The sequence below is a fragment of the Meles meles genome, chromosome 2, assembly GCF_922984935.1.
Source record: "Meles meles chromosome 2, mMelMel3.1 paternal haplotype, whole genome shotgun sequence".
Classification (NCBI taxonomy): Eukaryota; Metazoa; Chordata; class Mammalia; order Carnivora; family Mustelidae; genus Meles; species Meles meles.
This window is the reverse complement of record NC_060067.1, coordinates 64,299,563-64,311,964: the sequence shown is the minus strand read 5'-3', so window position 1 is coordinate 64,311,964 and position 12,402 is coordinate 64,299,563.

Below are 12,402 nucleotides of genomic sequence, written 5' to 3'. Positions count from 1 at the left end.
CCTTATACACTTTTGGGGGGAGTGTAAATTGGTATGGCCATTATGGAACACAGTATGGATGTTCTTCAAAAAAATTAAAAACAGACCTACTGGACGACCCAGCAATCTCAGGACATATAGCTGAAAGTAACAAAATCAGCATCTTGAAGAGATATCTGTACCACCGTATTTGTTACAGTATAGTCACAAAAAGGGAAGATATGGAAATCATCTAAAAGTCCACCCATCAATAAATGTATAAAAATGTGATATATGTATGTGTGTATATATACAGTGTATATATGTATGCATGTATATGTACATATACACACACAATGAAATATTATTCAACCATGAGAAAGAAGGAAATCTTTCCATTTGCAACAACATGGATAAATCTTGAGAGCAGCGTGCTAAGTGAAATTAGCCAGACAGAGAAAATTAAATGCTGTGTGACCTCCCTTATATGGGAACTTTGGGGAGGGAGGAGGTTGAGTTTGCAGAGAGAGAGAGAGAGAATAGAATGGTGGTTACCAGGCCCTGGGGTGCTGGGGGAGATGGAGAGATGTCCAGGAGTACAAGACTTCACTTACAGGATGACTAAGCTCTGGGAATCTAATGGACAGCGTGGTGACTCTAGTTAATAATACTGTATCATATACTTGAAATTTGCTAAGAGTAGAACTTAAGTGTCCTCACTACACACACACACACACACACACACACACACACACGTACGTGCCCACACACACACAGTAACTCTGTGAGGTGACAGATGTGTTAATTAACTGGGTTGTGGTAAACATTTTACAAAGTATAACATGTCAAAACACCATATTATATATTTTAAATATGTACAATTTTATTTGTCAGTTATACCTCAATGAAGCTGAAGAAACAAAACAAAAGAAACAGAATCCATTCTTCTTCTAATGACACCAATTATTGGATTAGGGGCCACCCTAGTTGAGCAGAACTTCATCTTAACCTGATAACATCTGCTGAGACATTATTTCCAAATAAGGTCACAGTCACCCGTTCAAGGGGAAGGGACTTCAACGTATCTTTTTGAGAGATAAAATTCAACTCACAGCAATCATTCTTTCAAGAGATAACCCCATCACAGAAGGAAATTATGCAACAAACTAACTCTCTGTCACCACCACCAGCTACCACTTCTGACAGATACTAAATATGGAGGCATGGTACCAAACGCACAGCACGCACTCGCACGCTGAACCTTCAGAATGATGTTTTCCCTGGGTGGGCATTAACTACCTGGATTTACAGTGGAGAAAACACACTCAGGTCCAAAGGATAGGTGATTTCCCCAGACAGATGGTAAGTGGTGGTGGAGGGATTCCAGACAAAGAGCCAAGTGCTAGATGTCTTCATTCCATGGCTCTGCTAACGTTTGCTATTTCTAGGTAGCAAAATAAGCCACTGAAGACAAGGACTAATTTACACATTTCAGACATTCGTTTGCTCATGGTCTTCAGTATTTACCAAGTGCTTATTATAAACCCGGCAAATATTGAGATGAAAAGTAAAGAATGCCTCCTCTTAGATTAGCAGAGGAGACATTTGCAAAATCTGGGAAGACAGCAGAGGAAGGAGCAAATAATTCTTGCCTGAGATGGGGCAGAGAGATTTCTGGGGGATTCAGAAAGTAAACAGGCTCTTGAGATGTGACTGGGAGCTTGTGAAGCAGAAAGGAGGCATAGTGCAGTCAGAGGCACAAAGACCTCAGGTGGAGGTGGATGGTTTGAACCAGTGTGTGGTTGGGGAAGACAAGAAGTAGAGCTGAAGACGGAGTGGGGTCAGAATATAAACCCTCATTACGGTAAGTCCTGCCACGGACACTTTGGCAGGGTGTCTATCCCACACTAGTTGTATAACCAGGGTCACATAAGGAGAATCCCTTTTGAGGCAGGGAGACTGGAACCCAGTGGCTGGGGGTGGTCAGAAGGGAGTTTTTGCTGTGTTTCAAGTATCACAAATCAAGGACACTGTTCCACTCCTGTGTCCCAGCATCCCCGAGCCAGATGATAGGGTACCTCCCAGGATGCCGTCTCGGTCTTTCTGCACTGCCAACTGGTCAACCCTATCTTCTCTGTATCTCTTGACTTCTCCATTTGTTCTTTACCACCTCAACATCAGCTCAGAACCTTCTCAAACTTGACGTGCAGCCTTGGCTCAGAAGTCAGACATCTGACAGGTTTCACCCACCAGGGGCTTTTTTGGTCCCAGGTGAGAGTCTGGCTATCACTGGTCCTTTCCTCTGAGGCTGCCCCACCAGAAGGATTTTTTTTTTTCTCATCGATTTGTTAATAGTTCCAGCTATGAAAGAAGATTCAGAATAGAGCAGGCATGGCTAAGAGAGTCACTCAAAGTAGAGTCAGTAGGATATTGAGGAAGCAGGGCCTAGGCACCTCTCCTATTTCAATTCTCGGAACACCACAAACACAACTTTGGTCAGTTGCAAACTCCAACCACCGCCTGGAACACATCCTTCTACTTTGGGTGCCTGTTAGCCACATAGCCAATGATGTATTAGATGGTCAGTTCAAACTCTGCCAGCACTAATCATAATTCTTTCAAAACAGCTTATGTAACCTTATGGATTTTGCCTTTAGAAACCTGCATCCCTCCTCCCATACCAGCACACTTTCAACGTCTATCCCCTCTGTCTCCTGGATTGCAATCCTAAACCCCAAATAAATGCTTCTGGTTGCATTATAACCTCATTGTGTTCTTAGTTGACAGAACCTGTGTTCTGCTTCTTCAATTGACTAAACTCACTGGGTGAAACAAAGCAGAGCCACTCGCTTGTTAGCTGGGTGTCAGTTGGCAATTTACTTAGCCTCTTTGTGCCTCAGTTTTCCGATCTGTGAAATGGGATTGATAATAATAAAACCTCCATAGGCTTGTTTAGGGAATAATGTAAATTCACGCTTTCTACCTTGTTCTGATTACCTCTAATAACATCAGGAGCAAATTTCATACTTGCTTAAGAACTTAGGAACTTCTAAAAATGTTCAAAAATGAAACCATAGGAGACTCTCAACTATAGGAAACAAACTGAGGGCTGCTGGAGGGGACATGGGTTGGGGGATGGGGTAACTGGGTAATGAACATTAAGGAGGGCATGAAATGTAATGAGCACTGGGTGTTGTATATAACTGATGAATCACTCTACCCCTGAAACTAGTAATACATTATGTTAATTAAATTGAATTTGAATTTAAAAAATTAAATTTATGAACTTTTGTTCATCAGAGTACTTGCAGTGCAGAAGTATTGAGTACTCCCTCTTCCAAGATAAAAATCACAGTTTCCCATAAACCCTTCTTTCAACCTCCCTTCCGGACAATAGCAGCAGTGTCCTGACTTCCTCCGCCCTAGCTCCAAGTCCATCCACCATCAGCCAGAGGGAGTTTTACAAAGTGCAAAGCTACTTCCATTATCCTGGAAGCTCACCAGTGGCACTTCATAAGGCTCTCCTGATCTGGCCCTGGTCCTCTCTGGCCTCACCCACTACATTTCCCACCCCTCCCAATACACACACATACTCATTTCCTTAGGCATTGCATCTCAGTGTTTCCTGAATGCTGCAAATCTTGTCAGATGCTGGGCTTTCCATCCATCCCCCACCCCTTGAAAATCTGTAGAATTCTTCCTTCCGCTCAAGTGTAACTTCTATGCTAAACCCATGTAAGAAGAATAAGACTCTTTTCTGGACAACCTCTCTCTCTCTCTTGCCACTATTTTATATTTTGTATTCATTGCAATCATCAGACTCAAGGTGGTTGATCGTTTCTTCCTACTTGCTGCACCTGACCGAGCTGGAGCCCAAGACCCCACCCTCAGGTTCTTTCCCACTCACTAGTCCCCTCTTTTGTCTCCTTTGGGGCTCCCCTCTTCTGTTTTCTTGGCAGCTGTGTGATGCAGGCTCAGCCCTGGGTCCTTGCCTCCCCTTTGTCTGCATTCCCTGTCCTGGTGACCACACAGGCATCATGGCTTTGGATCCCATGTCAGGACAAAGAAGCCTGGGGTCAAATTTGATCTTTCTCTTTCTCACATAATCTATTTCGAATGTATCATCAAAATCCTGCTCTTGGGTGCCTGGGTGGCTCAACTGGTTAAGCGGCTGCCTTCGGCTTAGGTCATGATCCCAGGTCCTGAGATCAAGCCCCACATAGGGCTCCCTGCTCAGCGGGGAGCCTGCTTCTCCCTCTTCCTCTGCCTGCTGCTCTGCCTACTTTGCTCTCTGTCTCTGCGTCAAATAAATAAAAAAAAAACCACCTTAAAAAAATCCCGCTCTCTCTAACTTCCAAATAGACCCAGAATCTGACCACTTCTCACCACTTCCACTACTAGGAAACTGGACCAAGGTCACTGGTGTTTGTGTCCCACTGACATAGCTGTTTCTACCCTCGTCCCATTCAGCTTATTCTCGGCACATCAACCAGAGTGATCCGCTAGTTGCCTTATATCTTTCTGCTCAGAACCCCTCACTGGCTCCCCACTTCTCTCATAGTAAAAACCAAAGTCCTAACAGTGGTCACAGGGTCCTTCATCAGCTGCCCCCACCCCTTCTGTTGTCCCTCTGGCCTCATCTCCTCTCTATCTGTGTGGTCTTGAGCAAATTACTTGCTGTCTTTCAATTTCCCCTCCCTTTCCCGACCCCAGCTGAAAAACAGTAAGAACACCTTCCCCCAGAAAGTTGAGCTGGGGACACAGTAAAATAAGTCATGTAAGTGACTGAGCACCGTCCTGACATTGCAAATACTCAGTAATGTCACCATGGTTACTATTATTCCCACCTTCATCCTGATCATAATGAGCGTCAGATCTTAGGGGGAAGGGGGTTTGGTGTGGATGCAAACTGAGGAGCATTTCTCATTTCACGCCAATGTACCTTCTGATTCTGCGTGTTTACCTATTACTTACTGTCCCCCCAACCCTTGGTCCTTGCACTACCTGAACGACCAGTCTGAGCGGGTGACACACTTACTGACAAGTCTTCCGTGCTTGCCCACCACCCTTGGGACAAAATCCAATTTCCTCACCTCCACTTCATTCCTTGCCCATTGCAGTCTGACTTCTCCCCACCACACCCATAGAACCGTCTTACGAAAGCATCCATCAGCTCCACACTGTCAAATCCAGGGTCACTTTTCTCCACCCCACTTTTTTCTTTTCTTTTTTTTTTCAAATTACAGTATAGTTAACATACAGTGTAATTAGTTTCAGGAGTATGATGGTGTGATTCGACAGTTCCATACAACACCCAGTGCTCATCACGGGACTCTCCTTAATCCCATCACCTGTTAACCATCCTCCATCCCCCTCGCCTCTGGTGACATCAGTGTCTTCTCTGTCATGAAGAGTCTCTTTTTTGTTTTCTCTCTCTTTCTTTTTTCTCTGTGTTTGCTTTGTTTCTTAAATTCCACATATGAGAGAAATCATATGGAATTTGTCTTTCTCTGACTGACTTATTTCACTTAGCATAATACCTTCTAGTTCCAACCATGTTGTTGAAAATAGCAAGATGGATCGATCGATCTATCTATCTATCTACTTATATTCTCACATCTTTCTATTCAGTCATCTGTTGATGGACACAGGCTGTTTCTACAATTTGGCTACTGTAAATAATGCTGTTATAAGCATTGAAGTGCATGTATCCCTTTGAATCTGTGCTTCTGTATTCTTTGGATAAATACCTAGTAATGCAATTGCTGGGTCATAGGGTAGCTCTATTTTTAACTTATTGAGGAACCTCCACACTGTTTTCCAAAGTGACTGCACCAGTTTACATTCCCACCAACTGTGCAAGAGGGTTCCCCTTTCTCCAGATCCTCACCAACACCTGTTGTCTTCTGTGTTGTTGATTTTAGCCATTCTGACTGGTGTGAGGTGATCTTTTCTGTCTCTTCCTAAGTGATGTCTGAGTCTCCTGGGCTATTGCCCAGCACGCTTTCCCAGCTTTATACTTTCTCTCTGGTGACTGTGCCTTCTCCTTTGCTGACCTTCCTCTTGCATCCCACCAGCATTTTATCTGGTCCAGCACCCTTCCCTACACTTCCTCCCAGATTCTCTTCTGGCTCTGCAACTTTGTCACCATGTTTAAGACTCCCAAAACCTCTTCCATTCAGAATTCTCCAGGAGGCTTAGACGACTTTTAAACTACTTTGTTATCTGAAATCTCTCAAGTGTCTCAGAATTAGCTTGTCAACTCTTGTTCATCGACCTTGCTTGTCTCAATAAAATCAACCCACCCTACACCATTTGCTTCCACCAAAAACAGGGACAGTGTGCCTCTGCACCCAGTTCCAATGTATGTATCTTGTCGGGAGGTGGGGGTGGGTGGTTCATCCCAACAAACAAGTCTCTGATACCAGTTGGGTGTCTTACAACAGAACTAAATTCTGACTCTCTGTTCTCTCTGCCTAACAGCATGCCCCAGGACCAGGACTCATACCACTGACTCTCCCCTTCTCACTCTTAGACTCTGACTCCGACTATGCCATCAGCTTCCCAAGGTCTCCAGCTTGTAGACAACAGATCAGGAGACTTCTCAATCCCAATCTTCATGCATGCCAATTCTTTCCAACAGATCTCTTTATAGGTACTGGAGAAGCCTGACTAAATCTGCTGAGCCGGTGCTTTTGACTCTATACCTGTCGCCCATTCCCCAGGCAAGGGCACTGGGACCACCGGCCTGGAGCATGGGCTTCCATCTCTTCTGCTTCTGGTTTCCATTCTTGCCTTTCCCATCCAAGTGTCCCATGGCCCCCAGAATAATCTGTTTGAAACATCACTTGGATGGTGTCCTTCCCCTGTTGAAAAACGTCCTATGGCTTCTGTTAAGAATATAATTCATATCAGGGAGATCATATGACAGTTGTCTTTCTCCGATTGACTTATTTCACTAAGCATGATACGCTCTAGTTCCATCCACGTCGTCGCAAATGGCATGATTTCATTTCTTTTGATGGCTGCATAGTATTCCATTGTGTATATATACCACATCTTCTTTATCCATTCATCTGTTGATGGACATCTAGGTTCTTTCCATAGTTTGGCTATTATATACATTGCTGCTATAAACATTCGGGTACACGTGCCCCTGATATGAGGACATGGAGAAGCAACATGGGGGGGTAGGGGGATAGGAGAAGAATAAATGAAACAAGATGGGATTGGGAGGGAGACAAACCATAAATGACTCTTAATCTCACAAAACAAACTGGGGGTTGCTGGGGGGAGGTGGGATTGGGAGAGGGGGAGGGGGCTATGGACATTGGGGAGGGTAAGTGCTATCGTGAGTGCTGTGAAGTGTGTAAACCTGGCGATTCACAGACCTGTACCCCTGGGGATAAAAATACATTATATGTTTATTAAAAAAAAAATTTGGAAGGGGAGGCGAACCATAAGAGACTATGGACTCTGAAAAACAACCCGAGGGTTTTGAAGGGTCAGGGGTGGGAGGTTGGGGCAACCTGAGGGTTTTGAAGGGTCAGGGGTGGGAGGTTGGGGGAACAGGTGGTGGGTAATGGGGAGGGCATGTTTTGCATGGAGTAAAAAAAGAAAAAAAAAGAATATAATTCAATGGAGGAATTTTGAAGATCTAATTAGCATTATTAAATAATCCACCAACTGGACAGTGCCCTGTGTAGACAGCAGATGGGAGCCCTGAGGAGCTGTACAATGTAGAAGGTCTTTATAGGAAGAGGGCGGGGACATTATAAACAAAAGAAAAGGTTGTTTCAGGCAAGATCACCACCTCCCTTAGGGAGAGGATGGGGGATTTTACTATGCGGATTACCTCATCTTTCTTTGGGGGATGGAGAAAGCCTTCATGAGGGATTACCTCATCGAGCTTATCAGCAACTTCCTGACGGACAGGTGAAGACCCATATTTTCGGAAAGGGTGAAACAGCAATGAGGTTAGGTATTAAGGTCCACGTTTTAGTGATGTGGCCTGGTCCAAACATTGCTATTTTGAGCCTACGGTTTTCGTTTTAACACTTCCCACTCTGAATGAAAGTTGAATTCTCACCGTGGTCGACACAGCCCTGTTTATCCCCACCATGAGTCCCCATAAAGCCCCTACTGAGCTATAGGAATTGATCACATGTTTACTGGTTGACTTATCTGCCCTGTCGCTCCCACTAGAGGATCAGCTCCAGGAAGGCAGGGACCCTGTTCTTCGGTCCACATTTTATCACCTGCCCTTAGCGCCATGCCTGACACGTAGTAGGTGCTGCGTAACTATATTTTGGATGTTTATGGATCCTGGATACTGCTCCTCCCTGGGAAGACCAAGAAAAGTCAAGAGTTGAGATTTTTTCCAAGTGGTCCTTGTGCAGTCTGTCTTCATAAAATACACTCTATTTACACGTACTCATATACTTACAACCTCAGAGACCTGGTTTCCGTTTTCAGGAACTACTGATTCTTCCTGGTTTCGTCAACTTCAAAATCTGAGTAACTCACACACACACAGAGGCATGTACAGACCATATCTTGCGGGAGTTTGTCTCACGATGCTCTAACTGAGCTCTTCCATAAAACACAACTGTCTGGAACTCAGCCAGCAGCAGAGAGACCTGAACAAACCCTTATCTTTTCTTCCTGAGTACACCTAGAAGCTTAATCATCAGTTTTGTGTGTTCTGGAGCACTTTGACTGCTGAAGCCAGCATTGTACGTTCACAGCCACAGGTGACTTAAACAAACAGAATTATTACGCAAAAATTCTCATAGTTTAAGCCTTCCTGATTTGCAAAAGTGCTAATAACATGAAATCCCCTTCTACATTTGCAGAACATTTCAGGTCTGTAGATTGTCAGAGTGGGTGTATAGATTACAGGATAGAGTAAGGGCCTGCCCTGAAATTGAGTAAGTGTTGAAGGAAGAGAAAGAAAAAAAAATAGAAAAACAGAGCACAATTATGCAGAATACAGTCAAATCTGTAGTCATCACTTAGATATTGATCCCTTCACAGTGAAGGAATCCTGGGAATATTTTGAACATTGGGTATACATTGCTAAAACATTTGCAATCAAATTCCCAAAATGCAGTTCTACTTTTTTTTAAGAATTTTCTCAGGGCACCTGGGTGGCTCAGTCGTTTAAGTGTCTGCCTTCAGCTCAGGTCATGATCTCAGGGTCCTGGAATCGAGTCCCACATTGGGCTATCTGTTCAGTGGGGAGCCTGCTTCTCTCTCTGCTCCTGTGCTCTCTCTCTCTCTCAAATAAGTAAAATCTTAAGGAAAAAAAGAATTTTCTGGCTGCCATACAAAGATAAGCAAAACTGCTCTGGGGTTGCTGCCTTTTCTTTTCTTTTTAGAGATGGACAGCAGGACAGGAGAAAGCAGAGGGTAAGAGAGAATCTTAAATAGGCTCCACGTGGAGCCTGATATGGGGCTCGATCTCACAACCCTAAGATCATGTCCAGAGCTGAAATCAAGAGTCACATGCTTAACTTACAGAACCACCCAGGTGCCCCAAGTTATTGCTTTTTAATTCACCTTGTCTTGATTTCAGCATTCAACCCAGCTCAAGACGCTATGAAATCAGAAGCTGCTCCTTTTTCAGAAGATGGGCTGAGACCACTGTATCTGTCCCAGGGTGGTGTGTTGCCTCTAGCTACAGTGTTATGGACATTCTGAGTTTGGGAATCATTCAGCCTAGGGGGAAGGGGCTGAAATTGTGCTCTAACATTGCTTATTGATGCTCCAAGAGAATCTTAATTTATTGATGTTCATAACACCCTAAGCATGTGGAAAACTTTGAAATTTACAAAATATTTCTGTGTCTATTTTTCCCTTTATTAACTTCAGTCCTATGCCAACATCAGCAAACCGGTGGATGGGTGAGGAGGACAGTTTGTTTCCGCTTATAGATTTAGAAGCAAAGCTTCAATTAAATACCCTTTAAAATGCTTTTTAAATGCCCACAAAAATGCTTAATATTTTAAAATCTCCAGCATTTTATTATATAATATTTGCAATATTATATATATATATATATATATATATAATATTAATTTTAAATATCCAGCATTGGGTGGGGGGACACAAAGCAACCAACATACTGCTTACGGGGATCGCTGGAGAAACGGCTTGGCATCACCTCGTAAATTTGAAGCTGTGTGCACCCTGTGACCCTTCAATTCTAACCCTGGATATATCCTAGTGATACTCCGCTTCATGGGACCCAGCAAATTCTAAGGATGTTCATGATGGAATGTTTACAACAGCAAATGACTGGAAGAGTGCACAAGTCCATCAGCAATAGAATGGATAAAGGAGTGGGTGTAGTCGTATAATTACAGAGACGAGGAGTATATTATATGACGTGTACCTGCAGGGCTGGCAATGCGCCTGACATCGAGGAGAAGAAGACGTACAGTATGATTCCATTTAGAGGACAAAACCAGGCAAGACATAAAATATATTTTGTGGGATAGAAACACACAGGATAAAGCTTTAAAAAAATTCCAAGAGAATGTTCAAAACACAATTCAGGACAGAAGCTATTCCCCTGAGGAGTACAGGGAGAGGATAGTAGGAGGAGGAAGATACAGAGGACTATCATAAGAATAGTGTGCTTTTTTCTTAAACTGATGTGTTTCTTTTTTTAAAAACTTATTTTATTTAAATTTAATTAGTTAGCATATACTGTATCATTAGTTTCTAATGTAGAGGTCAGTGATTCACCAGTTGCATACAACACCCAACGCTCATCACATCACGTACCCTCCCAATGTCCATCACCTAGTTACCCCATCCCCCCACACACATCCCCTCCAGCAGCCCTCAGTTTACTACAGTTAAGAGTCTTATATGGTTTGTATCCCTCTCTGGTTTCATCTTATTTTATTTTTCCCTCGCTTCCCCTACAATCCTCTGTTTTGTTTCTTAAATTCCACACATAAGTGAAACCATATGATAATTGTCTTTCTCTGATTGACTTATTTCGCTTGGTATAATACCCTCCAGTTCCATCCATGTCGATGTAAGTGGTAAGATTTCATAATTTTTTGATGGTTGCATAATATTCCTGTGAGTGTGTGTGTGTGTGTGTGTGTGTGTGACATCTTCTTTACTGATGGGTGGGTTTCTAATGGTTCATTATTTTGTCACTCTTTAGAAACACAGACACACATAATTTTTGTCAATAATTAATGAAGAATAAAAATAGATAGCGTTCATGTAAAACATCAAAAAATAATTGGAAATGCAATTTAAAAACTAACTCCATTTACAATAGCAGCAAAACTATAAGGTATAAATATAAGACACCATGTTTACAAACGGCCCATAACTGACCAAATAACCAACACAAAGGGAAGAGGACTGGCCCTCCTGCATATTCTCTGGGCCTTTTAGGGAACATGGAATTGTGCCTTTGGTCACATTCATGTGAATCTACGAGGAAGGCGATGCTGAGGACATTGAGGGACTGGGCACTGTTCCAAACAGAATGACCCACAAAGGTCACCATGGCGAAATCGGAAGAGCCGACGGTGTTACCCCACAGTAATGTAAACAAACAAGGACAAGATTCTTGCCAAGAGAACTAATCTATGTATTGAGCATATTAAGCCTCTTAAAGTCAAAACAGTTTCCTGAAGCACGTGAAGGACAGTGATCTGAAAAAGAAGGAAGCCAAAGAGAAAGGTAGTTGGGTTCACCTGGAACCAGCCTGCTCCACCCAGAGAAGCTCAGAATCCGTGGGAAGGACCTTGGGCTTCGGGAACCCTTTCCCTATGAGTTCATGGCATGATAGGTCTTATTAAAAAAAAAAATAAGACCTCTGTGCTGTAAAAAACTTTTTAAAGTTTACAACATTATGGAGAAAATGATACAGCTTTATTCAAGGATGTAAAAGAATATATAAACAAAGAGATCAGCTGTGTTTATGAATCTTAAATTAACACAAGTTGGTCATATCCAGTGAACCCAGCAGTGTGGGTCATGATATGATAAGTCCAAAATTTATAGAAAAATATAAAAGATCAATAAGTTTTGAAAAAGGAGAACAGAGGGACAGGAGAATTTCCCTAGCAGTTATCAAGACTCATTAGAAAGTCATAGAAATTAATATACGGAGGGTATTGATATAGAAATAACAAAAAAGTAACCAGTGGAACAGAGGACAGAGAGCCAAAAACAAACTCATGGAAATTGGACAAACTGTAGAGAACACAGAGGAAAAGTAACAGACAACATAATGAAAGGAGCAGGACAACTGGCTATCCACTTAGAAAAAATGGAAATTTAATCTCCGCCTATACCACCCTCAAAAATAAATTTGAGAGGGTTGACAGACTTAATAAGTAAGGCAATGTTTTGAAATATTTGGCAGAACACATGGCAGAGTGTTTTTGTGTTATGAGGATAAGGAAA